This window comes from Mesoplodon bidens (genome assembly GCF_964165515.1).
Source record: "Mesoplodon bidens genome assembly, chromosome: 17".
Taxonomy (NCBI): domain Eukaryota; kingdom Metazoa; phylum Chordata; class Mammalia; order Artiodactyla; family Ziphiidae; genus Mesoplodon; species Mesoplodon bidens.
In genome coordinates, this window is record NC_138174.1 from 36664761 (window position 1) to 36689245 (window position 24485).

Here is a 24485-nt window from a genome sequence, read left to right on the forward strand (position 1 = left end):
TCAAAAATATTTCTCTCTAATCTCATTTTGCCTGATTCTCTGTTTTTATTTCCATGTTTTAAGTAGGTTGATTATACTTCACAATCCTGGAGAAGTGGCTTTATGTAGGAGATGTCCCATGGTGCCCAGTGGCAAACTCTCTTCTGTTCACCAGAGTTGTGTGCTCTAGTGTTGTCCCTTACCTGGGCTGTGTGAACACATCTGTTGTGGTGAGGCCAACTACTGTGAAATTAAGTAGGTTTGACTGTCTGCTAGCCCAGTTGGTTGCCAGGCCCTGCTTAGTGTAGAAGCTGTTGGTTGCTGAAAGGTGGTGCCAGGTCTCAGGGGCTGTCTGCAAAGCCCAGGGAGCCTTGGATGCTGGTGCAAAACCATTGGTGGGTTAGGCTGGATCCACGTGTTGCTGGCTGAGGGGCCCAAGGTGTCTCAGGACTTGTATCCACCTGCTTGTGGGTGATGCCTGGGCCTGATGTTCCCAATCGGTTCTGGGATAGAGTTGGCCCACTGGTATTCAGGGTCAGGTCCTGGGCCCTCTTGTGGGTGGGGATGAGTCCTGGGGTTGATGAAGAGCTCAAGGGAGCCTACAGCACAGTCAGAATGCTGGTGGGTAAAGCAGTTTCCCCATGCAACCAGCTGCTTGGCCTCGGGTGCCTCAGGACTGTTGCCAACCAGATGTTGGGTGTGGCTAGGTCCCAGCACTAATAAATTCAGGGAGAAGTCCAAAATGGCACTTGACAGCACCAGTGTCCTTGTGGTAAAATGAGCTCCTAAAATGGCTTCCAAAATCATCTATATTCCCAATATGAGTCCCAGCTTCCTCCTACCTCTCCAGGAAATTCTCCAAGATCAAAAAGTTGGACTTCTTTCAAATTAGTGCTTCTGCCCTTGGTCTCAGAGTAAGTGAGATTCTTGTGTGTGTCTTTTAAGAGTGGAATCTGTTTCCCACAGCCCTCTGGCTCTACTGAAAGCAAGCCCTGCTGGCCTTTGAAGCCAAATGTTTTGGGTGCTCATTTCAGTGTAGAACTCCTGGGCTGGGGAACCCAGTGTGGGAACCCCTTGCTCCTTGTGGAAAACCTCTGCAATTATGATTATCCTCCTGTTTGTGGATCACATACCTTGGGAGTGTGAGTCTTGACTAACCTCCATCTTTACCCCTCTTACCAATCTCATTGTGGTTCCTTCTTTATATATTTAGATGTAGTTTATTTTCTCTGCTAGTCTTTAGGCTGTTCTCATTGATAATTGCTTTGTAAATTGTTGTGTTTGGTGTGCCCATGAGTGAACTCAGTGTTTTTCTACTCAACCTTCTTGGCCATATACTCATGGACTCAATAAATTCTTGATGTCCAATAAACCAATCCAAATTATCTTTCCTGGGAAAGCTCCATTTGGAACTTCGGTCTAAAGACTTGTCATTTTAATGGCAAAATGATCAAAGTCAGGAACCCCTGCAATATAAAGTCCTCTTGATGAAGACAGCCCAGAGATAGAGACTAACATAAGGGACCTCAGGGAATGCATCTCATATGCAGCCATTTTTATCTCTTTTGGGTGTTTCCCTTGCTAGTCCTACAATGTTCTTTGTGATTATCTCTAATATCTCTTTAGGAATGAAACAATCTATAGAGACAGCTAAAGAAAATGTAAATAAATTGCTTAGGATTTTTAAATTACTCAATTGATTTGGTGACTCCAAAGAAGTCTCCTTTACTTATGCAGGGTGCATACAGAAGGCCAGCAACACTGAGAGTTTGGCTGAAAATTTGTAGTCATTCTACATTTTCAATATGTGAACTGTAGCTCAGCATTAATATTCAAAATCTGTAGAAAAAAAGTCATTGTTACTCTCACTTTGCAGAGAAGAAAACCTTTATCATGCTCTCTTAAAATAGCTCAGCAAGAACCCATAGCTCCATTTCACCTAATCCTAGGATCTAGGAATTTTTAGTTTTTTATTCTTCTATTGAAATAAGAGAACAATGAACATTTGCATATTGTCTAGAACTTAAACTTTTGAGTGTCCCATTCTCTACAGCAATGAAATAAGAAATCCAGTAGAAATAATGTTAATTTTTTCCTGCAGAGATGAATATTATCCATAATAGGAGAGGAAGAATGAATTGTAAATGGATTCTGATTGGTTGAGTAAAGTAATTCCATATTGAGTGATCCTTGAGAACTGGTGATGTTTGAGATCAGTAATGTCATAAGCTTGATGTGTTATCATTTCCTCCCATAATATACTCTTCATGGATTTATTAGAGGTCATTATTGAGATGATAAAAGCAATGTTTCAAAATAGTAAAATAAACTATTAAAATTTTAAGCTCATAACACCTCTCTCTCTCTCTCCCTTTCTTTCCCTCTTTTTCTCACCCTTTCTCTCAATATCTCTCTATTTCTGTCTCTGTCTCTATCTATTATACTTTTTACTATTTTTTTAACCTGAAAATTTTAAATCTGAAATTAGAGTTGCAAGTAGTTCTTCTTCTGAACTAGAACAGTGTGACATTGGCAAATTTTACAATTTTAAGATAGGGAAAATACTAACAATCCCCTAATAATATGCCAGCAATCATTGAAAGAGTTAATATGTGTAAAATGCTTAAAATGGATTCTATCACAATTTTTATTCTCAGTAGTCAGTGATGATGACAAAAATTATGATTTTAATGATTTATATTCCTCTCTTGGAAGTAAATTGGATGCCTTATATTTACACCATATTTTTCAGTATACGTTTTTTTATTTTTTATTTTTTTCTCTTTTTAATGAAAATGCTGTAGACAAAGGGAATAAATCCCCTGTGTAAAGTCATAAATGTATCTCCAATATAGAAGAGCCACAAACAGAGACTGTTCCTCTCGATCACCAACACATCTGTTTTCCTCAATACTAAATAAAGTTGGTGGAAAGGTAGAATCATTCTTTACCTTTGTAACAAATTAGTAACATGACCTGCTGTATTTGAAATTATTGTTTTGATGTCTGAAATTATTAAAAACTTCAGGAAATTTTCTGAAACTGCATTCAGTTGGAGATAGTTTCCATCACCTAGTGACTCACTGCAGGACATTCGTAACTTCAATCCTGACACCAACCTATTGTCTCAGAATTCATCTCTGCTGTTTTCCTTGCCAAATTGTTCACAAAAAGAACTATAAGCCTACCAGGTCAAGCAATATATTTAAATGGATAGTTATGTTAAAAGTGGTCAAATAGTGTACATTTCAAAATTTATTGTTAGTATGGCCTTTTTAGTATATGTTTTGAAGAATAAATTATTGAAGCACAAATATTTTGTAGTAACAGATGATACTCATCCTGTGATATTTCTTATCAACCTGTGATGTACCATTGTGCATCTTACAATTTCTGGCATTTTTTTATATGTATGTGAATAGAGGAAGTTATTTAAACCTTGAAGACAATGAATATTTGTCTCATAGGGACTTATAGATATTAAATATGCTATTACTTGAAAAATGCTTTAAAAAGTGCTTAGTTAGGGACTCAGTAAATACTAAAGACTCAATAAATGTTACATATCAAATAATTATTATTGTTATTATCATTATTATTAAAATTCTATGTCTCTTATACCTGAACTTATAGTTAACTTTATGTATGAACTGATCAAGTGTATTAGTTTCAGCTTCAACCAAACAAAAAAATATAGCATTTTGATTAGAGGACAGATACCTTCTATGAGGATCTCTGAGAAATAAAAAAGTGTTGGAAGTGATACTATTTGAGCTTTCTCTTTATTGAAGTCACTGAATATTTCTACTTCAATTAATATAACAGAGATATAACTTTATAAAAAGGAGTACACCCTTACTAGAACAAAGATAAAGGAGCATAAAGCATTTTAAGGGAGGAGATTCGAGCAAGGTGGTTCAGGGTTTTATATTTCTCTGAGTTCCTGCAGTTGAATGTTGCAGTAATTTAAAGTGAGGCTAACCAAAGAAGTTTTGCTGTAGAGAAATGTCATCTTGTTTGTGTCCAGCTCATCATTCATTCACTTTACTACTTGCTAGCAAAACTAGTGCCTGACTTTCTGACTGCTTTTTTAATAAATTGCTAACATGTACCATTGTACATCTTACAATTGCTGGTGTATTGACTAAAGTTTTAAAGAGATAGCTCTTTTCTTGAGTACTCCATAATGTGCAAGTGGCCTTCTCATTTCCATTTTTAGCTTCTTCCATCCATTTTTCATATGATTGCCAACATCTTTCTAAACATAAACCAGATTATGTCACTCTAGTTAAAACATTACAATGACTTTCTGTTGAACTGGGAAGAAATTCAGAACTCCTTACTGTAACTTACAAGGACTTCACATCCAAGCCATTGATCTCTCTGACCTCATCTCATCCACTCTAGACATTCATCACTTTCCAGCAACACGAGCCTTCTCTCTGTTCCTCCAAACTCTTTGGCTGGCTTGCCTCAGAGGCATTGAACTAGCATCTGCCTCTTTATAAGATTTTTATATGTTTGTCCTCTTATCATATTTAAATGATCTGCTGCAATACAACTTTCACAAATATGTCTTCCCTAGACATGTAGTAGCCTGGACATTCTACACATTCTTCAATTCTCTATCACAGTTCACAATATTTCCTACAAAATAGTATCACCTGGGTAATTTAAAATAAAACAAAACAACCTATGCCTTGATTCACTCCCCAGACCAATTAAATAAAAAATTCTGAGGACAGGGTCAGTGTATAAGTATTTAAAAAAAAAATCTCACCAGGTGATTTTAATTTCCAGGTAGAATGAACAAATATTGCTCTAGTGTATCACTTATTTAATTTCAATTTTTTCAGTATAGAATCACCTTATATATAGATTAAGTTGCTTGTATATAATCACTTTTTTCTCATTAATGTGTAAGATCCATGAGAGCAGGAACCTATTTGTCTTGTTTATCTCTGTATCCCTAGCATATAGAGAATTTATTGAATGAATCTAACATATTACTATCATAATTCATGATTAAATTTTATTCATTTTGAGGTATAGTATTTGTCAAAATATTATCAAATTGCATGAAAATACAAATAATATTTTGTTTTTACTTTCCTGATTTTTACATGTACATATGATGAAAATTGAAATAGCCAAAAACAAGTAACTGATCAATTCTTTCTAACACTTTCCTTTCTTTGAAGAAATAGAAATTGATGAAAAAAAGTGAAAATTTAGGCTTAATGTTTTACCAAAGAGAAATAGGTGAAATAGATGAAAATTTTGATAAATATCTCTCATATTGGGCTTCCCTGGTGGCGCAGTGGTCGAGAGTCCACCTGCCGATGCAGGGGACATGGATTCGTGCCCCGGTCTGGGAAGATCCCACATGCTCTGGAGTGGCTGGGACCCTGAGCCATGTCCACTGAGCCTGTGCATCCGGAGCCTGTGCTCCACAACGGGAGAGGCCACAACAGTGAGAAGCCCACATACCAAAAAAAAAAAAAAAAAACCCTCTCATATAATTTTTGATTCATTAAGATGGGATTCACTAAATTTAATATCATGTTAATCAGACATTTATCTTATATGTTTTGAATACAGATATCAAGATATTCAAAGAATCAACATCAGCAAATTGTCTACAAATTACAAATAGGTATGCTGAGCAGTTGGAATAAGAAACAAACATAAATTAATACTGTATTTTCACTAATAAATTCAATAGAAAAGTAAGAGATAACTTAAATGATTTGATTTATTTTTATTTTTAGTAATCCACATATACATGACTAGAGAATAGCTTAGACTTATTTGTTACTTCCAAAATATACAACAGAATGCAAAAACATATTTCTGAGTAACACATACAAATGCAATACAAATGCAATTTGATCATGAAAACAAATAACTCAATGGTTGAGGAAGGCAATACTGTGCCATAGCATACACAAAATGTAACTTTATACATAATTCATTTATTATTTCCATCTTCTGACAAATAAATTGAAAAAGTGAGAATATAGACCTAAACATGTGAAATTTATAGTAAACTCGTATAAACGATTGCATACTTGTGTCCTGATGAATGCGAATATTTGATTAATTTGCTGATATAAGCAAGGGACTATTGATGTCATTGAGAAAGTATGACAAATTAAAGGTGCCAAAGGACTAGGGACTGGCAATCTCATTTTGATTTTCTAAAATGTTTTATAAACTTGAGAAGCATAACCTATTTCCATCCAAATTTTAAAATAATTATTAAATAGATTGTGACCATTTTAAAAAGAAATATGTGATCCACTAACCTTTCATTTGCTCATCTTCAAATGACTTAATCCAGAAAATAAACTCCTGTTTATGCTGCTTTGTGATTATCTTCCATGTGACATTGTTCAGAATATTACAATGCTGTGCCCAGTTACACAGTTTGAAAGGAATACTTAAACTGAAATTTCCAGCTCAGCAATGAATCATGCAAAGGTTAGAAATAATTACATAATATTTACTAAGGGTAAATTGTATAAGGATTTTAATAGAAGATTAAAGAAGAAGAGTTTTTGAAAGTAATATCAATAGTTCTGAGACAGGAGATAGATGGAACACAGGCTGAGAAGCTGGTGTTTGTCCCCTATGGACAGATACTCTAGGATGAAGATAATAGCAGAAGGATAATAGGAGAAGCTGAGCCCTGCTCAGATAAAAGATAGAGACCACATATTTCTCATTCTCGGGATCAAGGAGACCTTCCAGACTATGCATGTGCAGAAAGACTCCTTGGAGGTCAAAAAGGGAGTGATGTGAACTTATCCATCAGTGTCTTCCCTAGAATCCATCTTGGCTAAGGGATGCATGCACACACATGGGAGGACGTTGAGGTAAACCAAATATGGTAAGTCCCCTGCATACGAACATTCAAGTTGCAAATTTTCAGAGATGCTAACGTGCATCTGTATGTCCAATCACATAAGTTAGTTCATGTGTCTGGTGTACATTGTCACACATGTGCAACCTGTACAAGTGGTTGTGCTTTTGTGTACATTACTGTACAATATTGTTGCTGTGCAACATGAGGAGCTTACTAATGAAGACCTGATGGAATTGGAGGCCCAGAGAAACGATGAAGAGAGACAAAAGGAAGAAGAAGTAACTGAAGAACCAAAGAGATTCACAATGCAGGAAATGGCAAGGGGATTTTCTTTATTTGAGGAGGCACTTTTAGTTTTTGAGGCACAGGACCCAAAAGTAGTATGGTACACAAAGCTTGCAGCAGCCATTCAGAATGCAATCAGTGCTAGAGTGTCATCTATGACAAGAAAAACAGAGTTACTACCCAGAAATCTATGGATCGTTTTTTCAAGAGGGTAGATAGAATTGAATCCAGCAAGCAACTAGAACCTGTGTCATCAGCGTCAGGCATGAGTGAAATTGCAGCTTGCCCTCCATCTCCTATTGCTGAGGATCCCTCAGCTCTACCATCTCCCACCTTCTCTCCCTCCTCCAGTAAGCAACTCTTCTTGCCTGTTCACTCAATGCAAGCCCCTGTATGCCATCTGTTGTACTGTACCACTATACTTTTCAAGGTACTCTAATGTAAGATTAAAAATGTTTTCTTTATTTTTTGTGTTTGTTTTTTATGTATTATTTGTGTGAAAAGTATTATAAACCTATTATAGTACAGTACTATATAGACAATTGTGTTAGTTGTGTACCTAGGCTAACTGCTGGACTTACGAACAAATTGGACTTAAGAATGTGCTCTCAGAAAGGAACTCGTTCTGAAACTTACTGTACGGACTCAGAACCAGGCAAAGCAAGATGATTGGCTAAAGGAAACTCAGAAGACATGTCCCATATAAGTGATTTAAACTACCATGAGGGCACGACTCTCTCTGAGCTCATCCTTGTATGCCTATTCACACATATTTTTATTCCTACTAATAAAAAATTTACTTGTTTCACTCCTTTCTGTCTATCTGTGGAAATTTATTTCTACACAGCTGACAGGCCAGGGCCTTGTTACTGGCCACTAGTCACCCGTGGTTTAGTGGTTAGGATTCAGCACTCTCACTGACCTGGCCTGATTTCAATCTCTGGCCAAGGATCAGAAATCCTGCTTCAAGTCACTGCAGGCTGTGGCCACCCGATATCAGTTCCACTTGGAAATTTATGAAAGTTGCCAATCATTAAACATCTAATTGGTTTATGTCTAAATTTGGATTCCCCAGAGACAAACCCTAAGTTGAGAATTTGGGTAAAAGTGATTTATTGGGAAGGTAAACTTGTGGACAAGTAGCAAAATGAGACAAGAGTTCTCTATCAAGCACAGTTTCACAGAGGGTAACTTGGGCTCACCTCTCCATGAAAATTCTAAAGATAGTTTACATAATACCACTGAGTTGTCCCAATTAGTGATACACTTAAGTTTTACACTCCTGGACCTATTAATGACAGTATAAAATGTGTGCATAAAGGAGTGTAAATTGCCAGTTTTTGTTTTGTTTTGTTTTTTCTGCACCAGAAAAAGGGGATTCTGGATACTGAAGGAAGGCCTCCAGAAAGGTGCAGGTGCTGCTGTTGTGTAGGAAATTGCACTAGTAGTGTAATAGGGAAGAACAAATCTGACTCCTTATTGGATATGTTTCTTTTACTTTAACCTTTGTATTCTACTGCTTTTGCTACAAGTTGATCACTAAAGGACTGTTGCCTATATCAACATATACATATGTATATGTATACATAATGGCCCATCTCCAGGAACCCTGCCTCCCAGGCCTGATTTTTAAGCTAAAATACTTTTGTTTAGTTCAAAGGAAACATCCTAGAGGAAACATCCTGACCAGGCCCACCTATGAAAGGCTGCAGGAAAGAAGAAATTAACACATCCCCTCCAGAGTCTGGCCAGAACCAGAAAATATTTGCAACAAATGATCAACTTTTTTACTGTGCTGACCTCCTCCTCTTTGTTCTATAAAATATACTAGCATTCAGACATGGGCAAGACGTCTTTGGGATGTTAGGCTACTATCTCCTAGGTGTCTTGTCTTTCTGAATAAAGTTGCTATTCCCTGCCCCAACAACCTGTCTCTGGATTGATTGGCCTGTCCTCTGTCGAGCAGTACAAGCTTGGACTCAGTAACAGCAGCCAGTGTGTAGAAAAATAGGAAAGAGAGATCTTAGGGGATATTGGAAGTGTGCTGAAAACATTTTCCACTCGATGTTGCTTGAACAAAGCCAAAATTCATGAGCCTGATGTTTTTTTTAAAAGACAAAGTTCATTCATGATAAATATTTAGCATTTTATTCTGCTAAATGATATTCTATTTGAGTATCAGAATGGAGAAATACAAAAAACTACACATTTTATTAATATCACTACTTTAAGGAAATATTATACACTATGTTTTAAATTAACACATTTGACTGTGTTGCAGTGTATAGGCATATAGTGTATTTAAATATGTGCATTTAAGTAATTATGAATATTTGAATAATCATACCCCATTGATCTTCTTCAAGGATCATTTAAAATTTTACTGATAAATGTACCAAAGATGATGGATGAATAAAATACACAAATTCTAATTTTACATGATGTAAAGAGCTAAATAATTTGAGGTTGGCTTTTTACCTAGATTCCAGACTTACCTAAAGTATTTTTCTCTAACACACAAAATAGAATTTAAAAGCAGTTTATTTTGCTGATAGTATCACTGTCTAATTCAACGTGACATTGTTATAAGTAAGAAGAATTGAGACAAAATTACATTAAGATGTTTTAAAATATCTTTCTTAAAGTTCAATTTTACTTTGTAAGATATTCCTTCTGCATTGTGCAATTATGTATCATCTTGGAATTGCATGCATAATGCTACTTAGGAAGAACTATTGCATATATTAAAAGACCAAGACATTTAAGATTTTGTTTTAACCAAATTATGTATTATTTTTCTTTAGCTCTTGAAATATACCATTGAGATAAAATTATTGTTTTTACCACCATTTTCAACAGTAACTTTAACTATACAACTAATCCTTCAAATTTTATTATTATGATCTCTAAAAAGAATCATACTGCAATAATTGGAAATTCAAGACTTGCTGTTTTGAAAATCAGTTCTATATTATGTATTTAAAGACAAATTTATCTTAAACAAACTCAAAATTATCAATTAAAATTTATAAAATGCACCTAAAGAAAATGTGAGGGTCCCACCTTTTGACAATTGTGAGATAGGCATTTATTATAGCAGATATATAGTTCATAATATAGACATCTTCATTTTTCTCAATTTACAATGTGTGTGTGTCTTATGTTGCCTGTGAACTTAAGGTTCTTCTTCATTGCAGAATAATTTGGAGATGAAGTGATAGTTAAGAAGTGGATTTATTTAGAAAGAAACACACTCCACAGAGTGTAGGCCATCTTAGAATGTAAGAAACAAAAAGCCTCAAAATATGGTGTAGTTAGTTTTTATGGGTTGGATAATTTCATAGGCTAATGAATAGGAAGATTATTCCAACTATTTTGGGGAAGGGGTGGGGATTTCCAGGAAATGGGCCACTGCCCAGTTTTTATTTTTTAATTAATTTATTTATTTATGTATTATTTTGGGCTACATTGGGTCTTCATTGTTGTGCGTGGGCTTCCTCTAGTTGGGGCAAGCGGGGGCTACTCTTCGTTCAAGACAGCATTTCAGAAATCTGAATTGCAAAAATGGGCCAATATGTAAGAGTTGTGAACACAAACAAAAAGCAGGAAAGTATTTCCAGACCCACTCTTCCTACCAGAATATTTCTAGGCTACCTGTTATGTCCCTCATAGTTCTTTCTTCTTCTTCATAGAACTTATCCATTTTGCATTATATATTTTGTGATAATTTGGTTAATGCTAATATGCTTCTTTGAAAATTAAACTCCCAATATCAAGAACATGACTATTTTATTCACCATTATTAAATCAAATGCATGGATATTAAATATTTTTGTATAGATGATAAATATTTGTGCCTTTTTTGAGAATAAGTATTTTATTGAATAAATCCATATTAAGTTTTGTAAACTAACAGATTTTAAAATAAAATATTTATGTATATATCTATATATGTATTTGATTGACTTCTGAAATCAGATTGAGAACAATAAATATATATGCTCAAATTAACTTCATTTGAATTAAATATATGTACATTAATAACAGATATTCTTAGTGTTACAAACAAAAAAACCCTAACAAATAAAAAATCAGTATGGTTTCTGTGAACAATGGATGAGTTAATACACATAAAGTGCTTCAGAATAACATCATTGATATAATCATAATGTTTTTGTATAAAAACATAGCCGTTCCAGAATAATTACAATTCTATAATGCAAACTCTATCTTTTCCATTCCTCTGGGCTTCACAGAAATGTAACTTTGATTAATGTGATAAAATAGCTCTGTGGCTTTGTATAGCTTGACCACTTGGAGAGCAGAATATTGATTCTATAATTAACTGTGATCTGCAAAGTACTGCCACCAAAATTACATTTTTAAAAGACGTATTTTCCCCTTCTGAGAATTTACATGGAAAAGAAGTTGTAAAAAAAAAAAGATTTTTAAAGGATAATAGGCATTAAAGTTTAAATGATCATCATGATTGTCCCTTCTATAATTCATTTTAATTGCTGATATATTCACATAAGACAGACTGAAGCAAAATAAATTGGACAAAGAAATCCTGGTAAAATATTTGTGACCTGAGATTACATGGGCTGTAAAATCTCTAGTTCTCACATTTTCCAATTTATAAGGGCTACTAATATATTTTCAAAACTCACAGTATTAATTGAAATTTAGAAATGAATTGAAATACCAATTTGGAATTACAAAAGTGTATTTATAAATTAGCAAATTGCAAGTTACAAATTGGTTTGTTTTGTTGTCATTGTTAATAAAAGAAATGTTTATTGTAGCTTGTCAAGCCACTTCTGTGTTTTCTATTTGTCAGTAGTAAGTACATCTCTAATTTTTAAGGAGGTATGTGTGTTAAGTACCTTTTATACAAATGAGCAATATTCAAATGCTTATATCTGAAAATGTGTTAAGATATCAGTAGCTTTTAAAAAAATTTTGTAAAGTCATAATCATTTATACCAAATAGTTCATATTGTCAGTTAATTTTATACAATTTAAAATGTAATTCTATTTATGCATGAAATTTCCCAGCTGTAAAAAAAAAAAAAAAAAAAAAGGTAAAAAAAAAACTGTTTAGTGAAAGAACATTTCCATTTTCATAGTTACTGTTCTCATAGGCTACCATCATAAACAAATTCTTAGGTATCCAAGCACAACAAGAAACATGTTAATATTTATGCATACATATTATTACTTTTCTAAAAATGGAAGTTCTAGAACTCACTATTTCACTTAATATTCTTAGTGATTGAACAATAGTAATATAATAGGAATTTTTTTAATGATGTGTCTTAAGTCAGTTTCCCTAGAATTAAAGCTTGAGATGAGAATTTTTATATAAATGATTTATTGAGAGACTGATCTCAGGAGAAAACTTTAAGAAAATAAAGAAATAAGGGATAAGGACTGGGAAGAAGCAAACAGATACATTTTAGCTGAAGTCTATCCTCAGCTAGATTCCATGGAGAGTTCTGGAGTATTAGTGGAGCCAGAGTTGTCTCATTTTGAAGAAAATGGACATGATTTTGTACTCCTTTTTCTTAAATTGAAGTATAGTTTATTTACAATATTATATTAGTTTCATGTGTACAACACTGTGGTTCTATATTTTTATTGATTATACTCCACTTAAAGTTATTATAAAATATGCTGTACAGTATACCCTTGTAGTTTATTTATTTTATACTTAGAAGTTTGTACCACTTAAACTCCTACCTCTATCTTTCCCCTTCTTCTCCTCTCTCTCCACTAGGAACCACTAGTTTGTTCTCTATTACTGTGTGTTTCTTTCTCTTTTGTTACATTCATTGTTTGTTTTGCATTTTAGCTTCCACATATAAGTAATAATATACAGTATTTGCCTTTTTCTGTCTGGAATTATGCTTTAACTATTTTTTCTTGAGAGATGTTTGATTGTTGCCCTCTTTAGTAAGTTCAGTATTGTTACTGATATTTTGGTACCAGTGATTTCCTGCATATTATAATGTATATCTTTAATAGAAATTCCTAGAAGCAAAAATACTGGATTAAACGTTATGTGCATTTTAAAGTTTGACAGATATTGCCAAATTACCCTCCAAATAAGTCCACATTCTTCACATGTTGACCAGAAATGTTAATTACATTTTGGTCCTTAATTATCCTTATATGAAAAATGGTATCTCAGTTTGGTTTTATTTTGCATTTAAAAAATTATACAGAAGGTTTAACATTTTCATTCATAAAAGCAATTTGTATTTTGCTTTGTGAAAAAATATTCCTTTCCTTTAGGTAGCTAATATTTTTGCCTATCAGTTTTTAAGATATGCACATATATGTTATGAAAGTTATATAAGACATTTATTCATATATCATTCCAGTTTTGTCTTTTGAATTTTTATTTTATTTTCACTGTGAAGACATTTAAGTTTATGAAGTTAAATTTTTTTCATCTTTTATAGCACCTGAGCTTTCTATTTTATTTAGAAAATGTCTCCTTACTTCATAAATACATATTTAAAAATCCATATATTTTCTTCCAAATCCTTTAAATTTTCCCTTTTTTGAGGTAAAAAAATTACTCTTTAAATTTGAGAAAAATTAAATTTAGAATATTTAAAATCCAACTTTAAAATATTTTGTGTTAAGAAAAGTTTATTGTATTTAATTGATACTTTATGACTATGGTTTTTGCAAAACATAAATGATGACTTTACCCAAGACCATGGAGATTTATGGATCTTAAAATGTGTAAGTAAAGATACATTTTAACAAGCTGATAAATTTGTCCTAGTGAGTTATAAATGGAAATTAGTGTTGTAATAAAAAGTATTGAAACATAAAGTATGATGAAGAAAAATAATTCCATCTGAAAAATAAAAATTGTTTTAAAAGTAAAGTAACAGGGCTTCCCTGGTGTCACAGTGGTTGAGAGTCTGCCTGCCAATGCAGGGGACACAGGTTTGTGCCCCAGTCTGGGAGGATCCCACATGCCACGGAGCGGCTGGGCCCATGAGCCATGGCCGCTGAGCCTGCGCCTCTGGAGCCTGTGGTCTGCAACGGGAGAGGCCACAACAGTGAGAGGCCCGTGTACCACCAAAAAAAAAAATTATATATATATATATATATATATATATATATATATATATATATATATATATATATATAAAATAAAAGTAAAGTAACGATTTTTCTCTTTTTTTTTGTTTTTGTTTTTGCAGTAGGTGGTCTTCTCACTGTTGTGGCCTCTCTCGTTGCAGAGCACAGACTCTAAACGTGCAGGCTTAGTGGCCATGGCTCACAGGCCCAGCCGCTCCGTGGCATGTGGGATCCTCCCGGACCGGGGCACGAACCCGTGTCCCCTGCATCGGCAGGCGGACTCTCAACCACTGCACCACCAGGAAAGCCCTGATTTTTCTGTTTTGACACAAAAAGCTGAAATACTTTTAATGATAGAACTTTTTCACGCAAAAGTTATGATTTAAAGGAAGGAGAAATATTTAGCTTATAAGTTTATCATAGCTAATACAAAATTTATGGCTTGCCAAAACTATTTTAAACTCTTTAACTTGCTTTATTGTTTATAGTTTGGTTACTTATGTCTAGAGGGTAATTTCTAATTCTGTTAAAAGATCATAATGTATTCTTAAAATAATTTACTTATGATGCTAGTGACTGGATCAATCCTAATAATATTTCCTTTGTTATTTACATATATAGCAGTTAGATTCAGTAACCATTTAGACCTTGAAAAATGTGTTATAAACCAAAATAAAATGGAAAGACATCTAGTAGTAACAGAATTTTATTTTACAAGTTTCAGACATTTTGAAATCAACTTAAGCATATATGGTGGCCTCTAATTATATATTTAAGGAATTAAAAGCCATCACAGTGGTAATGTAATGTTAATGTTTTGAGAATAAAGAGCATAATTCTCAAAACTGATATATAGCTTAATTTCTTCCATAAATCACTGAAACCAATTCATCAATTTTAACCATCACTATGCACCATGTGATATTTGGGTGACATGGTTAATATATTTTATTCCTTTACTTCTGAATTCTTCCTATTAATATTTATGAGAGGATTTATTATTTTTTAAACAACTAAATCCAAAAAGGGTTCTAATGGTTTAGATTTGTGAATAACTTTGGATTCTACTGATTTTTAAAATATAAGAGGAACACAGTTAATGTCCAGGCTATTTTGAAAATGAGTCATTATTTTTCAAGTTCTGTTCACAGGCATAATTCCTTCCTAAGCAGAACCTCTTTGGCAAAGGCAAGCATTTCTGCTTGTAAGGTGTATATGTTTCAGCAAATTTTCTAAGTGGACACAGCTCTCAGTAGAATTTATAGTCAGAATTGGACTAGGTCAGTGTTCCTTGAAGCCACTGGTTGGAAAGTGGCAGCCATGTTTTCAAGAGCAGAGAGATATTAAGTTAGGTCAACTCAAAATCTCTCAAAGAATTGATACAGTCAGCTCAGAACCAGTAGTTAAGCTAAGTGTTTACATCTACATATATGTTGAGGAATCAGCTGAATTTGAAATGATTCATAGAAAAAGTTTTCATAAAACAGTATTTCTGGTCGACTGTAAACTACTAGTAAGAAAAAGAAAATAAATATTAATTGCTTTGAGGACTGAATCATTAGAATTTCAGGGATGCACATGAAGAGATGAGATTTGGGAAATAAAAAACATAGTTGGATAATTTGGGTATTCATCCTTGTGAAAGAATCTGAGCAGCTGGTAGTTAGAACAACTAATAAGAAAATATCATTACAAAGAATCAAACTTTTGATTTATATTATATATTTTTTATGCCTCTTATGAAGAGAGAAGTCATTATCCACATATGGCTTGCCTAAGTATTACAGATGGAGATAAAGGGAAACATCTAGATAGAGAAGTGTTACCAATATTTTAAAAACATTTTCTGCAGATATAGAATTTAGCTTATAATATGTGTTTGAAGACAGGGGTTATTATAAAATATGAAATATATTATCATTTTTCCAGTTTTCAGTCTATACCAAATTTAAATCAGTGTTATTTATTCTGGTAAATAAAATTGGTGCCATGTTTTAAAGTTTTAATATTTTATATCATTTTCTGAAGTAAAAGTCATGATTATTTCTTCCTAAAAATGGCCATTAAAATCCTTTTTCCATGTGTTTCACATTAACTAATTTTTTTAAAAAGGTTTCTCTATTTCTTTTCATACAGGTTGGTACTATATAGAGAATAAATTCAATAGCAATTTTAGTCATACCTTCATTATTAGTATGCTGTAGTCATTTTCTACTTTTTAATGACTTTGAGTATGATCTTGTACAGTAGCAGCTTCTTATAAACCAGAAAGATACTAGGAACTGGTATACTCTCATTAAATCCACAACCACTCAGTAGAAAAATAGGTAACATTCATGTGAATATCTGTGAGGTACTAGGGTATAGTTTAATAGCTTAATTTTCTCTGTAGAATTACATTTATTTTTTTAAATGACAAATTCATAAAATATACAGCGACAATCAGCACAAATGCAGAGTTGTCATTTGAGAAGTAGAAGTGGGTTATAGGATAAAACTCTAATTTAGCTAATGGAAGTTTGAAATAGAGCTTATAACCAAAGTAAAAAGATTTTCATCTACTCTATTGTTATTATTATTATTATTTTGGTGTACACAGGCCTCTCACCACCACAGCCTCTCCCGCTGCGGAGCACAGGCTCCGGATGTGCTGGCCCAGCGGCCATGACCCACGGGCCCAGCCACTCCATGGCACATGGGATCCTCCTGGACCGGGACACAAACCTGTGTCCCCCACATCAGCAAGCGGACTCTCAACCACTGCACCACCAGGGAAGCCCCTACTCTATTTTATAATCACATTTTTATTGCTAATTCACCTAATTGAAGTCAGAAGTAAATACACCATTAATTTCTGATAACTTTGAAAATTATTGTTGCAAAGGACATGTAAATGTGCAAAAGCAGGATGCACAAATATGTTGACTATTGTCAGTAACATAAGAAAACAAAGAATTTAAACTATATGTTCTGATTCCTGGGTCTAACTATAATTTGTTTTGAACTCACTTGTGACCTTATGAAATATATGTTTTAAATAATTTGTTTTCTATTGAAGTAATTAATTTGTTAACATATGGAAATAAAAATAACAATAAACAATACCTTTTAATAATATTTCTTAAATATTATAATATTGTAAGTAAGGCAGGTGTCTCCAAATATTAAAATAAGTATTTCAATATAAAAAGTAGTAACACTATAAAATAATTTGGGGCAAAAATAACACTTAACATTTTAAACATTAATTAAAATAAAACTTGTTATTATATTAACATTAAATAAAATAATGAAATTTGCCCATTTTTACAAGATTATTAGACCTATCTCTATCTTATGTTTGTGAAATACTAAAAATGTTGACAACTACAGCAAAAACATGCTAAAAACCTTTAAATACCTTTATAAATCTAATTTAAAGAGTACATTGTTGAATTATAAAATAAAACTTCATATATATTTACTTATTAATAATAGTTAACATTTACTGAAGTTATTTTTCCAGGAAGTATGTGAAGCACAATTTTATCAATTTTCTCATTTCTCACAAAGCTTCTGATGGAGGAACTATTACCTGTATTTTTGTTTGTTTGTTTTGTTCTTTTAATTAATTTTATTGGAGTAGAGTTGCTTTACAATGTTGTGTTAGTTTCTGCTTTATAGCAAAGTGAATCAACTATACTTATACATATATCCCCTTTGTATAAAATATTACCTGTATTTTGAAGATGAAGAAACTAATGCCTACAGAGATTGACGAGCCTGCCAATATTAAAGAAGTTCTAAATGGTAGCAGTAGCATTTAAACTACACTGCGATTCTGGAGTCCTCCTTCTTAACCACTTTCCTCCTATATGTTATAACATAGGTAAGAGCAGGTGAATCTGTTAATTTTTTTTTTTTAATGGTTGGAGTATGGTTTATTACCCTGAAGCTGAAAAATCATCGTACTTCTTGGCCAGCTTCTTGACCAATGCCTTACTCTTGCTGAGTTTCCTTAGTGCCTCGATGTCCATGTTGGGGATATCCACAGCCTTGACCTCATCACAATGCTGCTGGTCTCCCAGAGCACATACAGAGAACTTGGGATGGAAAGTACAATGGAGATGGGTAATAGCAAAACTATATTTGTTTGTGAAAATGATGTGCAATGATAAATTTCATTCACAAGAATAAATGAGGAGAACCAGAAATGAAAAGAAAGTTAATACAAAAAGACTATAAATATATACTTGTTATTCTGTCTTCTCTCAGCTTTTAAAAAAGCATAAAATTATATAGAAGGCCATAAAGAAGGAAAAAAAAAGAACCACAAATGCAAACTAAGTAAAAATCACCCAGAAGGCGTTTGTAGATTTAAATCTAATCATGTTAATGTTCATTTTAAATGACGATTTAAACAAGCCAGTTAAAAACAGTGATTGTCAGGATGTATTAAAACATTACACTCAACTGTATGCTTTCTAAAGAAACTCACTTTAAATATAAAAGCATAAGTATATTAGTGTAAGAAAGTAAAGATATATAGTAAAAACATCAATCAAATGAAAACTGGAATAACTATATTTATTTCAGACAATGTAGACTTCAGAAGAAAGGATTATCAGGGATAAAGAGGGACATCATTACATAAAAGAAAGTTGTTGATTCTCCAAGAAATAGGAATCATAAATGTCTGTACCTAACAAGAGAGTTTTAGTCAACACTTAAGGCAAAAAAAAAAAAAAAAAGGATTTTAAAAGAGAAATAGACAAAACCATAATTGGAAATTTACATTTGTCTGCTCTTGGTAACTGATAGAATAAATAGGTAGAAAATCAGTAAAAACCAAGATGACCTGAACACAAAATAGCAGCTAATTTGACCTAATTGATATTTTAGGATGGTTTACTCAACAACAACAGAATACACATTCTTCTCAAGTGCACATAGAATTTTACCAATACAAATCATATTCTGAATCATAAAATAAACCTTTACAAATTTAAAAGAATAAAAGTAATACAAATACCATGCTCTGAATGTTTGTGTCCCTTCCAAATTCACATGTTGGAATTCTAATGCCAAAGGGATGGGTGGTAGGAGATGAGGACTCTGGGAAGTGATTAGGTCAGGAGGCTGGAGCCCTTATAAACAGGATTAGTGTTCTTATAAAAATGATTCCACAGAACTTCCTAGTCCCTTCTACCATGTAAAAATACATGGCCTTTATCAGATGAAGCTGGCACCCTGATCTCAGATTTCCATCCTCCAGAACTATAGGAATAAATCTGTTGTTTACAAGCTACCCAGTCTGTGGAATTTTGTTAAAGCAGTCCAAATGGAATGAGACACAAAGTATTTTCTCACACTATAAGAGTTTAAGCTGGAAATCAATAATAAATGTATCTGGAAAATCCCCCAATATTTGAAAACAACACATCTAAATGAGCTGAGGCATAAAAAATGATTGATGTTTTCCAGAAAGTATCTTACTTGAATTGTCTGAAATTTTAATATATGAGTTATGACAATGATAAAGATTAATGTAGATATAGCTGAGGATGGAAGGCAGCAAGTCATGAAGAGTGTATGAGGTTTATTATGCTTGGATAAAGACAGTCTATAGTTCTAGTACCAACTATACATCAACTCTAAGTTGATTAATATAAGATATGTGTATTCCTATTTTTTTATAACAATATTGAGCAGGTATTTAGGTCTGCTTTCCTCCATGCAGTTATTCATAAGCTCTGGTTACTTCCACCTTTGATCCTGCCCTCCCTTAGTATACCCAGCCAGTGGAAATTAGAAGAGCATGGAGAAGCATGGAGGGGAGCTTTATAAACCAAAGCTGAAGGTTCTACATGTTACTTGTGTTCAAATCCTTTTCAGAAAATATAGGATAATCTTCAAATCAAAAACTGTCTGAGAAATTTACTTTAGCTGTGTGATAGGAAGGGGAGAAGAGAATAGGAGCTCAAACACAAGGGGTACAGTTATGCCTATGGGAAATGATGAAATGACTACTACTGATTAGACAAATAGAACTGTGGGAAGAAAACAGAAGAAAAAACTTTTTATTTCCATACAAGTCAAGGAAAAAAAATAAGTATAAAATCCTGCAGTCACAATATGTAAGATCTAGACCAAAAAAAAAAATTAAGTAAAATAAAAGTACTCACTCAAATTGGAAATTCAAAAGCCTTTAGTGGCTTTAGTAAACAAAGCCTAAGGGCAAAGGACAGTAAAGACGGAAGCCATACTGAATTGAGCTGAGGAGGTAGAGATTTAGAAACACCAAGTTTAGACTCCTTTGTGAGAAAGATTGACAGGGAAATGACAGAAAATATTTGCTGGTAGAGGTGAGCTTAAAATTGAGGAAAGGTGGATGTGTATATGTGAGTGTGTAAGATTACAAAGATAATACTGAGAAGGGCTAAGAATATAAAATGGAAATAACTTTTCTAATGTACCAACATGTATGTGGAAATCTGATAGGAAGAAATGTGGGTGGTATGGGTGGTACATTAAAACACTTCTTAAGTGTCAGGCAATTTACACTTTAATATTCACAAAAAACCTATGAGCTAAATATTATTTTTAATATATTATTTTGAAATTGGGAATGTTCAGTAATATCCCTAAGCAAATCTCCAATTAAGTATATTAAGAACCTAGAATTTAAAGCAACATCATTCTGATTCTGGAAACTTAATTCTTAAATACTATGTTTTTAACCATATTCTAATACAATATACAACTTCATAATATATTATACTGATTAGGAGAAGTAAAGAATACAGTTAAAGGATGGATGAAAATACCAATAACTTATTAACAGAATAGAAGAAATATGTGATAGTTCTTGAACAATGATCTAAATTTTATCCACTCAATGGGAACTAAGTTCATATTCTATGAATAAGAGAAAACTGCTGGAATTAGGTTCTTTGGCAATGTGATGAGGAATTGGAACAGTTACTAATAGAAAGTAAAATAGTAGTTATTTAGGAATCCATTTTAAAATTATAAGGCAAGGTTGAAGATTCAGATGAATTCAGAAGCCATTCATCACACTCCTATAAATCCAATTTCTAAGAGAATTACTTAAATATGTCTTCTCTTTAAACATAGTATCAGAGTCAGGTTTTGCAAGTGTTTCTCTTCACATTGGCTCAGGTAGTAGAATTCCTTTTAAAAAGGACTTGAAATGAAACTTGTCATATTACCTTGACCTCAATTTTTGAAGAAGAAAGCAGAAGTTAAGATCTAAGATTGTTGGTGTGCTGAAGTTCATTGGCTTCTGAGAAACATTATTGTTTTACATTGCTTGGAAAGCTTATTTCAAACTTCTGACATTCTAATTTGAATGAAGTTTATCTGTGAATTTGAATAATTTTTAAGATTTTCAGTGAAAAACATGTTTCTTGCCATTTCATCATAATGACTATAAAATTCTCTTACATTTACTAGATATTTAATTGTTGTATATTGAAATAAATGAAAAGTGTCCACGGATAAAAGGCTTTTAAAAGTTTTTGAAGTGTCAAGAACATAAACACACTTGATCTCTGTGTATAAGAAATTTTTTGTAGAGATGATTGTCAGATTTTTTATAGTTCTTGGTTTATACCAGCAATATTTGCAGGTTGACTTGAATGAACTGAAAATCTACCAGATAATTATCCCCTGGAGAATGAGAAAATACCAGCAGGAAATTAAGAAATGAACATTATAGATGAATATTATAGATTACACCATGGTAGGATAAAAAATATATAAAACTTCTACAGGAAAACAACAGCTAGAGGTTTGGTGGTAAGACTGTGAATATGGGAGAAGAGGTGCTAGTAATTGCCTTCCACAAGTTTAAAAATATTATATACATACTATTTGTGTGTGACTGCAGTATTTTCCCTTTGTAGAGGGATGTTAATTTTTGAAGACCTAAGAGTTATGCTTTCTAAATTGGCTGATAAGATAACAGGAATTTAAGTAATAAATAGGAAACACCAGTTTAATAGAATCTCTGGTCTAAAAATGTGTACTGAAGCACCCTAGGATACTCACAGTAGCACAGCATGACATTCTAAATGTTCAAGAGAAACACAGTAATGCCCAATACCTGCGGAAAATTACATTAAATATTTCCTCAAGATAGTTTATAGTTTCCGTATTAAATAGTGATACATTTGTTTCAATGACTTCATATCATTGTGAAGCTTGTTTTCAGGAACTGTTGTGATAAAAAGTGAGTATTGTGTGAAAATTAAAGTGCATGAGAAATCCAATCTGATTCCAAATAATGATCATTTCCAACAATACATCCCAATAGTAATTGTGGTTATTTAATAATAATTTTTCTTTAAATTCAAGAATATTACTTTTTCAAACAACTACATAGTTGTTAAAACATAATTATACATTAAGTAGACTAAAAAATTTCTAAATAAACAGGATTGTTAGGTATTTCTTTTGGAATAGTAGCATAGTGGAAAAAATTAAAAATAACTAAGGTTGTGGTGAACTGAGAAAGTTTGGAAACTGCTAAAATAAAAGAAACCTTATTAGTATTAATGTATAATCTGCTGTCTGTAATGTTCTTTTCCTAGAATATAAAACTAAGCTGACTTTAGGTACCAATATGTGGGATTATGGACTTTAGTGGAAATTTTTTTCATGCTGTAATGTCTGTGTAACATTATCCCTGCCCTTCAGGCCAGCTCTCACATGCCTGCAGCCTCCTCCTCCTCCTCCACATTCCATCCCTGCAGTGGTGAGCACTCTCATGAGCCCAGCCACCACCACCTCCATGCTCCCTCCTCACTGGGGTGGACTCATGTGCTCTGGGGCAGCACCAGGAGCAGACCCCAGTGGATGGCCCACACACAGAGGTGGGGCTGAAACCATAGCTGATCTCCAGAGGCTGTGCAAATAAGGAAGAAAAGTTGAAATCCACAAATTGACACTCCCACGACCAGCTTTGTAAACTCAGTACCTACAGAACTTCCGAACAGGCACTGAGTGCTCCCACAGCCAAGATGGGTCTAGCTTTAGCAACTGTAGACTTTGTGGGCACATACACATGGGGACTGGGCCAGGCCAGAGTCTGAGCTACCCCCATAGTGTTCACAACATGTCCAAATCCATGATTACTGCAATTCTTGGAATTGACTTCAGTGGATCTAGCTGGTGACCTGGTGAAAAAAACACCAGGACCAGTTGCTGGCATGCACATTGTTAAGGTGGGGCTGAGAGCAGTGCCAGCAACAGTGTAATCTGAGAGCTTGCACAACAGATGAAAGGTGACACAAGAGAGCACACCCACAGGTGAACAGATCCAGAGGAGGAATACTCAGTGGCTTCCCTCGCAGTAGGAGTGCTCCAGTCCCACCTAACTCACACTGCAAATCAGAAACACAGCTAAGAAAGAGATTTGGAGGCTTCTAGTTCAACAACTAGGGAGCAGACCCCACCTCTGACAGGGCACTGACAACCACAGAGCAAAGGAGATGCCCTGCTCAGTATCAAGTGCAGGCTTTTGTCAGATCATCAGTAACACAGCCTATCAAGGGGATAATGCCCAGCATACAGTGAGGAAAGAGGTGGCAAATATCTAAAAAACTAAAAACAACCCTTGCACCAAAAAATATAATATGAAACCCACCTAAGCTACACAAGGACGTTCCCACATAAAGATAGCCCTCCAAGAGAGTCTGAGCCTCTGGCATCAGGAGGAAGAAGCCTCAGAGCATTCACCATTGAAGGCCAGTGGGGTTTGAGTGCAGGAGCTCTGCTGGGTAGGGGGAAAGAAAGACTCCACTCTTGGAAGGCACACACAGGTCTCAAATGCACTGGAACTAAGTACAAAGCAGTACCTCCATAGGAACCTGGGTTACACCTACATAAGTGTCTTGGTGGATCTCCTGGGAAGGCGAAGGTCAACTATAGCTCTGCTACAGGTGTCCTTGCCTCCTCACAAGGACACTGGTAGCAGAAGCCCCAGAGAATATTTATTGGAGTGAGCTTTCCCAGAAGTCCACATTTTGGCACCAAGACACACTCCACCCCAAAACCAAAAGGCTCCAGTGCTGAAAAACTTTAGGCCAACCAACAAGATAGGAATTCAGCTCCACCCATCAGAAGAGAGTCTGCCTAAAGTCATACTGCACTCATAGCCACCTCAAAACACACACCGTGACATGGCCTTACCCATCAGAGGGACGAGACACAGCTCCACCCACCAGAGGGCAGGAACCTGTCTCTC